Source organism: Scyliorhinus torazame, chromosome 13 (genome assembly GCF_047496885.1).
Source record: "Scyliorhinus torazame isolate Kashiwa2021f chromosome 13, sScyTor2.1, whole genome shotgun sequence".
Classification (NCBI taxonomy): Eukaryota; Metazoa; Chordata; class Chondrichthyes; order Carcharhiniformes; family Scyliorhinidae; genus Scyliorhinus; species Scyliorhinus torazame.
The window spans coordinates 64,432,287-64,447,372 of record NC_092719.1 but is presented as its reverse complement, the minus strand read 5'-3'; positions in this window follow the sequence as shown (position 1 = coordinate 64,447,372).

Here is a 15,086-nt window from a genome sequence, read left to right as displayed (position 1 = left end):
CGATCAGTGACCGGTCTTATGTCTATATGTGTTGCTGACTGCAACATTCTACAAATGTCTCAAGCGCCATAAAAGGATGTGGAAGCAAACTAATTGAGGACGGTGATAATGATGGCAACCTCTGATAAAGTATGGTCACCAGATCCAGCTGCTATCAAGTCTTCTCCAGAAGGTAGCAAATGTCTGTCTCTACCAGACACGGCAGCTTGAATCTCCTCAGGTGCTGGGATCCTGACATGTCCCCTGCCTGCATGCCTCGTGTGGCTTCCTGTGAGCTGCACCTCTCTGCTCATGGCACTCGCTCCTGTGGAGGTGGTGGTGTGAGCAGAAGGCTGTTGCTGGTGCTGCTCCAGCTGCCCCTGCTGGTCATCTTAGTCCTCATAGAAGATCCAAAGTAACACAGCATAAGCTGCACCCATATTGACGTGATAGATTTGAACTCCGATGTGGAAATCAAATTTCCACAGTGGAGATAACATCTCCTGAGCATGATAAGTAACATCCAGAACCTTATTCTGTAAGAGTTTTCCTTTTGCTTTCCAATGAAAGTCCGTTTTAGTTGCTTTTGAAATGCTATTTAAGGCAACATTATTTAAATTCACATGTAGTCACAATTGTTTGTTGATTCTCTCCAAATAAGAGCAGGGCTATACCTGCACACGGTGTTAATACAGGTGATGCAAACTCTTCAGTATTTACTCCATTTTATTCAATCACTGTTTGCCTAGCTGGACAGCATGAGTATAGCCAACTATCTTTAGAAAGCACTGTAACAGGAGATGGAGTTGAAATCGTAGGAACACAGAGATGATAGCAAGAGGGAACATTCCTGTTCCAGCCAACAAGACAGCTATCCCACATTCTCTGAGGAACAGTGCCTGAAGATTTGAAATAACAACGGAGCCTGTCACCGGCACATAGGGGCAATTTTAACATGACTCCCTGATTGGGAAACCCATGGGCTCAGGTGAAAGGCAGATTTTTTACCCAGCCAATATTACCCATTGACCTAAGTGGAGAGTAAAACTGGGCAGAGCATCAAAACAATATTGGATCCGATCCCATAGGTTTTCCGAAAGGCAGGATAGGTTAAAATTGCCCCTCAGGCAGTTGAAGCAATTGTTTTCCTTACACACTGTCAGTGGCCATCTGTTAATGATCACCTCAGCAAGTCACATGTTTATTACATATCCATAGGATGGCCAAACACTTTACAAGAACCTTGCAGGACCAGCTTCATTTATATTTTCATGCACACTGTCAGTGTCCGTCCATATGAAATACTCCATCTGCGTTCAGACATGCTGAAAGTGAAGAAAACACGTGGAAGGCCTACCGTTGTTTTGTAGCTGGTTGCCGATGGGTTTCTGTACTGGACTCCCCTGGAAAAGCTGACAATGAATGCCTGGTGCATCAACCTCTCTTGCATCGATAGTTATTGAACTGCTGTTTTATAATACACATCCACCCCCCCCCCCACCTTCTATCTTTCTGCCCTCACAAAGAATCAGCAAGTGACTGTCTAGTTTGTTGCTGTCGAAGGAATAATTCTTTTCAAATACTTTTGGAAGTAAGGCTAAATGTTCTGATTCCTGATGTTCCTTTGCTCTGCGGTCACTATATAAATCCTTTAACCTATAATCTTTGGCTTCAGCACAGCTTCAGATATACTTTCCCTTCCTCTTCTGGGCATGATACATCATCTGATGGTCCCAGCTTAATGTCACAACCTATATCTTCCAACGTATGTATTTCTGTGCATTGGCCAAATTGTGGTCACAATGTGACATCGTGAAGCCTTATAGTATTGGACGAGTCTGTCACAGAGTACCTATTTCTGACACCTTTGTATAAAAGGAGAAGGCACATTGAGAGTGCATACATAGGTTTACAGAATTATTTTCTTTTTAAAAAATAAATTCAGAGTTCCCAATTCATTTTTTTCCAATTAAGGGGCAATTTAGCCTGGCCAATCCACCTACCCTGCACATCTTTGAGTTGTGGGGACGAAACCCACTCAAACACGGACCGAATATGCAAACTCCACACGGACAGTGACCCAGTACTGGGATTGAACCTGGGACCTCGGTGCCGTGAGGCAGCAGTGCTAACCACTGCGCCACCGTGCTGCCCTTACATAATTATTTTCAACATAGGTTTACCTAATTATTTTCAGTTCATACCATGCCTGCCATTGTCATCAATGATAAAACTGTATTTAAGATGTGATTGCAGAGATTTCCTCTGTAAAGGGAAGAGGAACCATATTGTATGCATTGCTGTGGGAATGAATAGCTGTAGCCTTGTGCTGTCATCATTTCTAATTTACACAACAATAGTCACTGCACTAGGCCAATTCATTATGTGAATTTCTTTGAGATGTTCCGACATGAGGTTACTCAAGTAATTCTTTAATTCCTTTGCTTCTTTTCTGGCCATGTGCCCATTTCCTTACCTCACCATTTGCATTACCACCTGGATCCATTTCCAACCCTGCTGCTCTGCATTGTGAAATTATTCATGTACTTCAACACCTTTTTAAATCATACAATTACAAACTTTGGTTCAAGGTTCAAAATATCAACAGATCAAAGAGAAAACATTCCTGCTTCAATTCACCCCAGCACCTGCACCTAGGTACTTTTGGCTACCTTCCTTTTTAATCTTACATGAGATATGGGTGTCGCTGGCTGGGCCTGCATTGGTTCCCCATCCCTAATTGCCCTTGCACTAAATGGCTTGCTGGGCCATTTCAGAGGGCAGTTACATTGGGCGGCACGGTGTCGCAGTGCTTAGCACTGCTGCCTCATGGCACCGAGGGCCCGGGTCCAATCCCAGCCCCAGGTCACTGTCCATGTGGAGTTTGCACATTCTCCCCGTGTCTGTGTGGGTATCACCCCACAACCCAAAGATGTGCAGGGTAGGTGGATTGGCCACACTCATTTGCTGCTTAATTAGAAAAAAAAGAGTCAACCACATTGCTATGGGGCGGGAGTCACATTCCAAACCCACAATCATTAATATCTGAAAGGACAAGGGCAGCAGATACCTTGGAACACTACCACTTGGTGGTTTCCCTCCAAGTCACTCACCACCCTGACTTGGAAATATATCGCCATTCCTTCACTGGGACTAAATCCTGCAACTCCCTCCCTAACAGCACTGTGGGTGTACCTACACCTCAGGGACAGTAGCGGTTCAACAATTTTCAAGGGAAACTAGGGGTGGGTAATAAATGCTGACCTAGCCAGTGATGCCCATATTCCATAAATGAATTTGAAAAAACTTGTAGGTCAGACCAGGTAAGGACAACAGATTTAAACTCGAATGGACACCAGTGAACCAGATGGGTTTTTACGACAACCAATGATGGTTTCATGGTCGCCATTCCTGGGACTAGCTTTTCAATTCCAGACTTATTTATTGAATTTAAATTCCAGCAGCCATCATGGTGAGTTTTAATCACTTGTCCCCAAAAGGATTGGCCTGGGCCTCTGGATTACTAGTCCAGTGACATTACACCATACCACCATCTACCCCTGATTACATGTGGTAATTCATCTTGCTCAATAGTTTCAAATTCCTCATATTTAGTCTTCCTATAACAAGTTCCACTTGACCTTTAAATTTATGACTCAGGCAAGACATAAAGAAGACGTAAAGAGTGAAGTTGGTCTCGACCAGTAGTGCGACATGGGTCAATGGAAAAGAAAATGAGCTGCCGTGTAAACTGGACAATCGCTTTGTTGAGAACCAAATTCGAAATTCATGAGAAAACTGGAAATCAGATGTTTGGAGGGGACAGGAGGCCTGTTGGCTGAGGTAAAAGAAGGTTAGTTTTACTGATCCTCTAAAGGATCGAAAGGCAGCAGGGTGGCACACTGTTGCCTCACAGCACCAGGGACCCAGATTCAAGTCCAGTCTTGGGTGACTGTGTGGAGTTAGTACTTTCTTCCCGTGTCTGGGTTTCTTCCAGGTGCTCCGGTGTCCAAAGGTTTGCAAGTTAGGTGGATTGGCCATCTTAAAAATGTGCATGTTAGGTGGGGTTACTGGGCTAGGGCAGGGGAGTGGGCCTAGGTAGAGTGCTCTTTCAGACTCAATGCGCTAAATGGCTTCCTTTTTTTTATTTGTTCTAGGCTTCGCTGGCTGGGCCAGCATTTGTTGCTCATTATTAATTTCCCTTGAACTGAGTGGCCTTGCTAGGTCATTTCAGTGTGGGGCAATAAGAGTCAACCACATCACTGTGTGGGCCTGGAGTCACGTGTAGGCCAGGCCGGGTAAGGATGGCAGATTTCCTTTCCTGAAGGACATTAGCGAACCAAATTTTTTTTACGACAACCGGCAATGGTTTCATGGTCACCATTAGACTTTTAATTCCAGAATTTTATTGAATTCAAATTTCACCATCTGCCGTGGTGGGATTCGAACCCAGGACCCCAGAGCATTACCCTGCGTCTCTAGATTACTAGTCTAGCGACAATACCACTACACCACCACCACCCTTTCCCCTTCTGCACTGTAGGAATTCTAAAAAATTGGCTTGCACCGCCACAGTATGACAGTCTATTTCTTTAGCTTAATTTGGTGTTCTTTTGCAAGTCAAAAACATAGGGCTGCATTCTTCCGCCCACCCACCGCAAGAACACCACGGGCGAGAGGTGGACATCGGAAAAGTCCATTGAATTCAGGGGGGATTCTCCAGTCACTGGGCAGACACGGCCTGAGATTCCCACCCCTAGTTCTTCCCTTTAATCCTGGACAGCAACTACAATGTCTTACATTTGTCACATGCTTTTCCTCTGTAACAGTGTCTTGTGTCGCATAATATGCCTACAGAAATGTAGTATAGTGTGATTAACTGTAGTGGCAGTAAAGGCACCTCAATTTTTGTAATTCCAGCTTTTAAATGCTGACAAAGTATTTGATGATTGGTTTTGTAGTTGTTTAGAGGGGCTTATTGCAGCCATGTTTACATTAGCTGCTGAAGAATTTGGGACCAGTAACAAATGGAAGATAATGGCAAGGGGGAAGATGTTTGTGATCAGAAAGAGCCAATTCGTAAGTCAGTAGCCTGGACACTTCTTCCACTTGGAAAGAGTAATTTTCAGGCTTTTTTTCTCAACCCATTTTGGGTCCACAGGTGAGGACATTAAAATAAAATGTTCCTTTGCACAGCAGGTAGTGCACTACATGCTATGCGCAAGTTAAAACATGCACAATGGTGACAACATTGCGTGCTATGTTGAACAAAGTTATGTAGGAAAATACATCATCTAACCTTTTGATCACCACACAAAAACATTCATAGAATCATAGAATCTTTACAGTGAAGAGGAAGCTATTTAGCCCATCAGCTCTGCACCGACCCTCTGAGGGAGCACCTCAACCGCCCTGCTCTCCTAACCCCACCTCACCTTTGGACACTAAGGGGCAATTTAGCATGGCCAATCCCCCTAACTTGCACATCTTTGGGCTGTGGGAGGAAACAAGAGTACTGGAGGGAACCCATGCTGACACGGGGAGAAAGTGCAAACTCCACACAGACAGTCACCCAAGGCCAGAATTGAACATGGGTCCTTGGAGCTGTGAAGCAGCAGTGTCAACTGCTGTGCCACAGTGCTGCTCCTTCTCATTGGTCAACAAATCTAAACAAACAAAAAATGTATCCCTTGAAAGAAAACCTAAGGGATAATGACAAAATAAAAATTGTACCTGGACAATTATCAATCAGACTCTGTAATGATTATTGGGAGACAACCAAATGTCCCAAGTCATAAAATCCCTGGAGTTGCAAACAGTCCCACAAAGTAGTGGGTTGTAAGAACCACAACAAACACTCCCCGGCAGTGGATCAGGAATTGTTAAACTGTTCCCTTTTCTCTATGAAGGTTCCATAATTAAAAACAAACTGGATTTACAAACAGATCAACGCCCAAAAATACCATCCAACATCGAGTAAACATTGCAGGGCATGTGAGACCACAGTACTACAACTCTGGCCTAAATGACCAATTGCAGACGTCCATTTATGCAGATGTTTTTCTTTCCCTGGTGGAAAATTAAGAGTTCCTGACAAGGAAAAACAGTAATTTGAGAATTCACAGTGGCTCACATTCAAACCACTTGGATGTCTCCCTCCGAGTCATTGCTCTTGTCATCAAATCCCTCCATAGTTTTGTTCCACCCTTTCATTGCTATTTTCTCCAGCCTGTCTGCAGCTCTCAGCATGCACTCTTCACTCTTCTCTCCCTGGTCACTGGCTCATCACCCACTTCATTTCTTCCATAAGATTAGCAGGCCTTTGGCTAATATGGCCTGCTCTCTGAAACTGTTTCCTGCTTGGTCTGTGATTTGCCGACTCTCTCTTTGTCCATCTGCAAAAACATCTTTGAAACTGAGTTCTATGACTGCGTCTTTGATTGTCCAGTCCCCGCGCCCCCCCCTTCCCACCACCATCAGTTTCCTACTCAGTGCTGACAATGCCTTTTACAGAACGCCTTCAGAACCCTTTTAATGTGAAGCTGGCCATATAAATGTCAGGTATGGTTGTCATAAATTGCTAGACCTTGCAAAAAAAGAGAGAAAGAAGGGGGAAAAAACTGACGAGTGAACACACGCTGAAATTTTCAATGGTAAGAGCGGCAGCTGATATTTTGTATGGTATGTAGCCCTTCCGATTCAGGAAGTTATGGGTTCAAATCATACTCCTGAGATTTTAATGCAGGACAAGGGCAGCACGGTGGTATAGTGGTTAGCACTGCTGCCTCACAGCGCCAGGGACCCAATGCAATTCCGGCCTTGGGTGACTGTCTGTGAGGAGTTTGCACTTTCTCCCCGTGTCTGCGTGGTGCTCAGATCTCATCCCAAAGTCAACAGATGTGCAGGTTAGGTGGGTTGGCCATGCTAAATTGCCCGAGTGTCTACGGATGTGCGGGTTAGGTGGGGTTATGGGCTTGCAAGGGATAGAGTGGGGACCTGTTTAGGGTGCTCCTTCAGAATGTTGGTGCAGACTTGATGGGCCAAATGGCCTCCTTCTGTACTGTAGGGACTCTATGATTTCTATGAATGAGTGTGGAGGTGCCAATTTTTACATGAGACATTAAACCGAGGCCCTGTCCGCCCTCTTAGGTGAAGGTAAAAGATTCTATTTACACAAGAGGAGGGCAGTTTTATCTGGTGTTGTGGCCTATGTTTTATTCCTCTTCTACCATCACTAAAGCAGATTTTCTTTGTCATTATGTCATTACTGTTTGTGAGAGTGTGTTGAACACAAATTAGATGGCACATTTTCTACACTACAACAGTAACTCCACTTCAAAAGTACTTTATTAGTTGGAAAGCAACAAATTACCCTTGCACAGCCCTTCTCTATTCAACCATTTACAATGTACTGTGCAGCCTTGACTTGTGCATACCACCTGAGCTGTGTCTCCGCTCCGGCCCTGAGGGCATATGTGGTATGATGGTTCCCCTTTATCACCTCTCAACTGACCGCAGATGGATGTGTTTTACAGAAGGATTATTTGAACCCCCTTGAGTGCTATGACTCTGAAGACCAGATGGAAGATAGGATTTCTTGTAAGTTTAAAAAAAGGGAAGAATCAACGCTTGTTTCTCAACTCCCGAACGTATTTGCTGCAAGATGAGGCTGAATAGCCCATTACGCAGGGATTCACAAATATTGCTGCTGCCCAGAGGTCTGCTGCCATGCAGATCACTGGCACAGTGTGGGATGCCCTGCAGCATGGCTGGGCGAGGTGCAGGTCAGAAGTAATGCCCTGATGTACCATCAATAACTACGAGACGAAATGGTGAACTATTGAGGCTTTATTGTGCTAGATGTTAAGCCTCCTGCAGCTGGAACCAGAATGGAGGCAGCGCAGGAGAGTGTACACTTTTATACAGAGCCTGCTGGATGGAGCCAGCAGGCGGGGATTTACTGTAATGACTGGAGTACAATGGCAGTACCGTAATACACGGAGTGTATGATCAGTGATGTTTACCACATTCACCCCCTGTTTAAAAAAAGAGTCCAGTGGGGGTGAAGCAATGTTACAGGTCGAGTCTGTCGGGGGCTTTGGCCCACCGCCGCGATCGCCTCAGTCCCCCGTTGTGGTTGGGTGCCGATGTGGGTACCTGTGACTCTGGGAGCATGTTGTCCTCTCCTTCTTCACCCAGTAGTGGATCTGGTGGGGGGATGGGTGCTGCTGGGGTGATAGTCGCTGGTGGGGGGGTGAACGTCGCAGGGGCAGGGGTGGCACCGGAGGGGAGGGGACGGTACCAGGTCGGGGGTGGTGATGATTGTGGATGGGGAACCAGCGGGTGCCAGGTCCCGGAGGGAGACTGTATTCTGTCGCCCGTCATGGTGTGCCACATAGGCGTACTGTGGGTTCGCATGGAGGAGGAGGACTTTTTCGACGAGGGGATCTGATTTGTGGCTCCTCGCATGCTTCCAGAGGAGGACGGGCCCAGGAACTGTCAGCCAGGTTGGGAACGAGACCCCGGAGGTGGACTTCCTAGGGAAGGCAAAAACACGTTCGTGAGGGGTCTCATTGGTAGCAGTGCACAGGAGTGACTGGATGGAGTGGAGCGCATCAGGGAGGACCTCCTGCCAGCGGGAGACTCCTAGACTGAAGGGCCAGCAGGATGGCCTTCCAGACCGTCGCGTTCTCCCTCTCCACCTGTCCGTTTTCCCGGGGGTTGTAGCTGGTCGCCCTGCTCGAGGCGATGCCTTTGCTGAGCAGGAACTGACGCAGCTCATCGCTCATGAAGGAGGATCCCCGATCACTATGGATGTAGGTGGGGAAACCAAACAAGGTGAAGGTACTGTGTTGGGCCTTGATGACCGTGGCAGAAGTCATGTCGGGGCATGGGATGGCGAAAGGGAAACGGGAGTACTCATCAATAACATTGAGAAAGTACATGTTGCGGTCAGTGGAGGGGGGGGGCCCTTTGAAGCCGACGCTGAGGCGCTCAAAGGGGCAGGAGGCCTTCACCAAATGCGCCCTGTCCGGCCGGTAGAAGTGCGGTTTGCATTCCGCGCAGACTTGGCAGTCCCTGGTGACAGTCCTGACCTCCTTGATGGAGTAGGGCAAGTTGCGGGCCTTTATAAAGTGGAAGAACCGGGTGACCCCCAGGTGACAGAGATCATTGTGGAGAGCCCGAAGTCGGTCCACTTGTGCGCTGGCACATGTACCGCGGGATAGGGCATCTGGGGACTCATTGAGCTTCCCCGTGCGATACAAGATCTCGTAGTTATAGGGAGAGAGTTCGATCCTCCACCTCAAGATCTTGTCGTTCTTAATCTTGCCCCGCTGTGTATTACTAAACATGAAGGCAACCGACCATTGGTCAATGAGGAGAGCGAATCTCCTGCCGGCCAGGTAATGTTGCCAATGTTGCACAGCTTCCACAATGGCTTGGGCCTCCTTTTCGACAGAGGAGTGCCGAATTTCGGCGGCATGGAGGGTGCGGGAGAGGAAAGCCACGGGTCTGCCCGCCTGGTTGAGGGTGGCGGCCAGAACCACGTCTGATGCATCGCTCTCCATCTGAAAGGGGAGGGACTCGTCGACCGCGTGTATCGTGGCTTTGGCGATGTCCGCCTTGATGTGGTTGAAGGCCCGGCAGGCCTCAGCCGTCAGGGGGAAAACGGTGGACTTGATGAGTGGGCGGGCCTTGTCTGCATAATTAGGGACCCACTGGGCGTAATATGAGAAGAATCCCAGGCATCGTTTCAGGGCCTTGGGGCAGTGGGGGAGGGGGAGTTCCAGGAGGGGGCGCATGTGGTCGGGGTCAGGCCCTAGGACTCCATTTTCCACAACGTAGCCAAGAATGGCTAAGCGGGTAGTGCGGAAAACACATTTCTCCTTATGAGAGGTAAGGTTAAGGAGTTTAGCGGTGTGGAGGAATTTCTGGAGATTCGCGTCGTGGTCCTGCTGGTCGTGGCCGCAGATGGTGACGTTATCCAGATACGGGAACGTGGCCCGCAATCCGTACTGGTCAACCATTCGGTCCATCTCTCGCTGGAAGACCGCGACCCCATTGCTGACGCCGAAGGGACCTCTAAGGAAATGGTAGAGGTGGCCATCTGCTTCGAATGCAGTGTATTGGCGGTTCTCCGGACGGATGGGATGCTGGTGGTATGCGGACTTCAAGCCAACTGTGGAGAAGACTCGATACTGCGCAATCTGGTTGGCCATGTCAGATATGTGTGGAAGGGGGTACGCGTCGAGCTGCGTATACCGGTTGATCGTCTGACTGCAGTCAATGACCATCCGGTGTTTCTCCCCAGTCTTAACTACTACCCCTTGAGCTCCCCAGTGGCTGTTACTGGCCTCAATGACCCCCTCCCGCAGAAGCCATTGGACTTCCGACCTGATGAAGGTCCTGTCTTGTGCACTGTACCGTCTGCTCCTCGTGGGGACGGGCTTACAGTCCAGGGTGAGGTTCGCGAAGAGTGAGGGCGGATCGACCTTAAGGGTCATGAGGCCACAGACGGTGAGGGGGGCAGGGGTCCGCCGAACCTCAGAGTAAGGATCTGGAGGTGGCACTGAAAATCGAGACCCAGTAACAGGGCAGCGCAGAGATGGGGGAGGACGTAGAGTCTGAAGTTACTGTACTTTACGCCCTGTACGGAGACGGTCGCGACGCAGAATCCCCAGATCTGTACGGAATGGGATTCGGAGGCGAGGGTGATTTTCTGGTTGATGGGGAGGACTGGGAGGGAGCAGCGCCTTACCGTAGCAGGGTGGATGAAACTCCCCGTGCTCCCGGAGTCGAAGAGGCAGGTCGCCTCGAGCCCGTTGATCCGTACGGTCTTTGTAGCGGTCGCGAGGTTGCGGGGCCAAGACTGATCGAGGGTGATGGAGGTGAGCTGCGGAAGTTGGTGGGAGGGCTGATCGGCGGTGGCGGCGGTATCGGTGGCCTGCGAACGGCCAGGTGAGCAGAGGTCCTGGGGTGCGGTCCAAGATGCCGCCGAAGATGCCGGTCCCCACAGGGCGCACATGGCGGACATCATCCAAGATGGCGGCACCCACGGGCCGCACGTGGCGGGCGGCGGCGAAGATGGCAGTGCCCCTCGATCACACGTGGGGGGTGTAGCGATGCTGGGCCTGGAAACGGCAGCGACTGATCGGGCCTGGCAAACGGGAGACAAAGTGCCCCTTCTTGCCACATCCGTTGCAGGTCGCGCTCCGTGCTGGGCAGCGTTGTCTGGGGTGCTTGTTCTGGCCACAAAAATAGCATTTGGGGCCTCCGGAGTTAACTGGCTGCCGTGTGGTGCAGGCGTGCGGTGTACCCGGGATGGATGGTGGTGGGGCTCATGGCGCCTACGGGAGTGTGGCGTGGTCGGAAGTGTAGGACTCTAGATTGCGGGAGGCCACTTTTATGGAGTTAGCGAGCTGTACAGTCCCTGTAAGGTCGAGCGTACCCCCTTCTAATAATCACTGGCGGACATAATTGGACTTAATGCCCGTGACATAGGCGTCTCTGAGCAGCAGTTCCGTGTGTTGGACTGCTGACACTGCCTGGCAATTACAGTTTCTGCCAAGTATCCGCAAAGCATGCAGGAAATCATCCTGGGACTCCCCCGGGAGTTGCCATCTCGTGGCCACAAGGTGCCTGGCGAATACCTGATTAACAGTCTTGATGTACTGTCCTTTCAGTAGTGCCATCGCTTCCGTGTAAGTGGGAGCACCCCGAATGAGGTGGAAAACTTGTGGGCTCACCCGTGCGTAGAGTATTTGGAGCTTCTGTGTGTCTGAGATTACTTCTGTGGATGCTCCGAGATATCCTTCAAAGCAGGCTAGCCAGTGCTCGAAAGTCGCTGTGGCGTCGGCTGCGTGAGGGTTCAGCTCCAGGCGATCCAGCTGGATTAAGACGTTCATCTTTAAAATTCTAGCGCAATAAATTGATGTACCATCAATGACTACGAGACAAAATGGTGAACTATTGAGGCTTTATTGTGCTAGATGTTAAGCCTCCTGCAGCTGGAACCAGAATAGAGACAGCGCAGGAGAGCGTACACTTTTATACAGAGCCTGCTGGGTGGAGCCGGCAGGCCGGGATTTACTGTAATGACTGTAGTACAATGGCAGTACCGTAACACACGTAGTGTATGATCAGTGGTGTTTACCGCATGCCCCATCAGGCCTACGTTGTCCCCCTCTTCAATAACCAAAGATACATCAGCAAGCCGACCAGGTAAGAGACTCTGGAGCGGTAGTTCTCTTTACAGAGTCATCAAGTGAGGTAAGGGGAAAAGGCACAGAACTATTTCAATCACAAAAGGAAGCCATTTTTTTCCTCCCTTTGAGAAAGCGCCCAGAAGGCACAGCCATATAAGGTTAATGAATCAAGGTCACCAAATTCTGGGGCGAAAACACACTAGGAATGTATATCCATTTTTGGATAATAACTTACTTTTGCTACATTTGCAGGAAGTTTTCTTCTGACGATGCAGAATAAGATAACAGCAGATCAAAGCGTCAGTATGGCTTACCATGTTGGTGAAGATGTTCTGCCTCACTAAATTTCACATGTGTACAGACAGCGTTGTCTCAATTGATAACTCTCTTGGGCATCCGATCTACTGTTTGAATAAAAACTTTGTTTTCTTTGTTCCATGTAGCAATGATTGGAATCTCAAGGAGAACTTCCATTGCCAGCTGATTTCCCCATGTCTTGGCTGATTTATGTCCTCCTGACTCCCTTCCCCCTACTAACCACGCTCCAGTTTGTGTGCCAGTTTCTTAGGTTTTTACTATTTCCTCTGACAGCCTTCATTTGTAACCTAAGTATTCGAAACTCAGCAAGACGCTGGCCCTCATTTCCCCATGGTTCCATCTTACGGATTACAAGCTTCAATAATAAGCTGAAGCCCTTGTATGTTAATTACATTTGCTGTACTTCCATTTTTTGGGAAGGAACAGTACCCTACTCCCAACCCATCGTCACCCACCCCATGAATATAAACCTTTCTCCTGTCACTAACTTTGTCAACCTCGCTGAATAATTTTCATTTGAGCTCCTTGTCTTCTCTTGGCTTTTCCTCGCGAATTGCCATTGCATTATCAGTTATCCAAATTCCTCCACTTACCTTACTCACTCACCTACTTCCATTTTCTTAGTATGAACGTTGGTCATCACCGAACTACCTGATAAAAATTGTGGTATTGTAATATGGCAGATGGTTCTCCAACTGAGTCAAATGAGTTCAACTGACTCACCTCTCAAACCCGAAACCGTACCCAAATATGATTCTGGGTTTACACGTTGCTCTTGTCTCCTCCCCGTCCTGTGGCTATGATTTCAGTACACGCCTATTTTTCAGCTTCCACACGATATCAGCCAAGGAAGTCTTGTTATTTGCTAGGTAATAAGCAGCTGGGTACAAGTTTCACTCCAAGACACAGATGTGGATCAGCAGGTTGATAAATCTGCCTGCTGTCTCTGATTATATGCACAAGCATCAGGGGCAGGATTCTCCGACCCACCGCCGGGTCGGAGAATTGCCGGGGGGCGGTGCGAATCCCACCCTGCCGCTCCAGCACCGGCTGCCGAATTCTCCGGCGCTGGACTTTTGGCGGGGGCGGGGATCGCGCCGCGCCGGTCGGGGCCATTGGCAGTGGCCCCCCCCCCCTCGCGATTCACCGGTCCTCGATGGGCCGAGCAGCCAACCGTTTTCGGCCAGTCCCGCCGGCGTGGATTAGACTAGGTACGTACCGGCGGGACCTGGCTTTGAGGGCGGTCTGCGGAGTCCTCGGTGGCCTGGCCTGCGATCAGGGCCCATCGATCTGCAGGCGGGCCTGTGCCATGGGGGCACGCTTTCCCTCCGTGCCGGCCTCTGTAAAGCGTGGAGAAGAAACCCCCTGCGCATGCACAGGAAACACAGCAGCGGTTCTGCGCATGCGCCAGAACACGCTCGCGCTCCTGCGCATGTGCCAACTCGCACCGGCCGGAGGAGGCCCTTCGATGCCAGTTGGCGCGGCACCAACCACTCCAGTGCCGGCCTAGCCCACGGAGGTGCGGAGTATTCCGCACCTTCCGGGTGGCCCAACGCAGGAGTGGTTCACGCCACTCCTTGTCGCTGGTACGGCCCGCCCCGCCGGTTCCCGGAGAAGCCCGCCCCAGGAGTGGGATTTGAACATACAGCCTTCTGATTCTGCGATAAGAGTGCTACCAGGTGAGCTAATCTGCCGGTTTATCGTCCAACCACTTCCACTATTCCCCAAGGGGCAGGAGAAAGTACAGCTGAAGTGATGAAACAAATGTCATCTACCTTCACATTGACCAAGAAATCCTCCAACATTCCTGCTGACAACATGATCCTGCCATTAAGCAGATGTCAGCTCATTTTTTCTGTACAGCTCCAACAACACTCAAGAAGCATGACACCATCCAAGACAAAGCAGCTTGTTTGATTGGTATCACTTCCACAAACACTGGTAGCACAATGGTTAGCACTGGGTTCAATTCTGGCCTTGGGCAACTGTGTGGAGTTTCCACGTTCTCCCCGGGTCTGCATGGGTTTCCTCTGGGTTCCCCGTTTTTTTCCCACAATTCAAAGATGTGTGGGTTAGGTGAATTGGCCGTATGCTAATATTGCCCAAGGGTTTGGTGGGGTTACGGGGATAGCAGTGGGGGATTGGGCTCATTTAGGTGGCTCTATTGGAGCAAGAGCTGGTGCAGACCCGATGGGCTGAATATCCTCCTTGTGCACTGTAGGAATTCTATGTTCATAACCCACTCCCTCCACCACTGACACACAATAGCAGCCGTGTGTACCATCTACAAGGTGCACTGCAGGAACTCACCAAGGCTCCTCAGGCAGCACCTTCCAAACCCATGTCGCTACCATCTAGAAGGACATGGACCGCAGTCACATGGGAACACCACCACCTAGAAGCTCCTCTCCAAGCCACTCACCATCCTAACTTGGAAATATATCACCATTCCTTCACTGTTGCTGGGTCAAAATCCTGGAACTCACCCTGACAGCACAGTGGGTGCACCTACATCGACAGCAGCGGTTCAAGAAGGCAGCTCACTACCACCTTCTCAAGGGCATTTAGGGATGGGCAATAAAT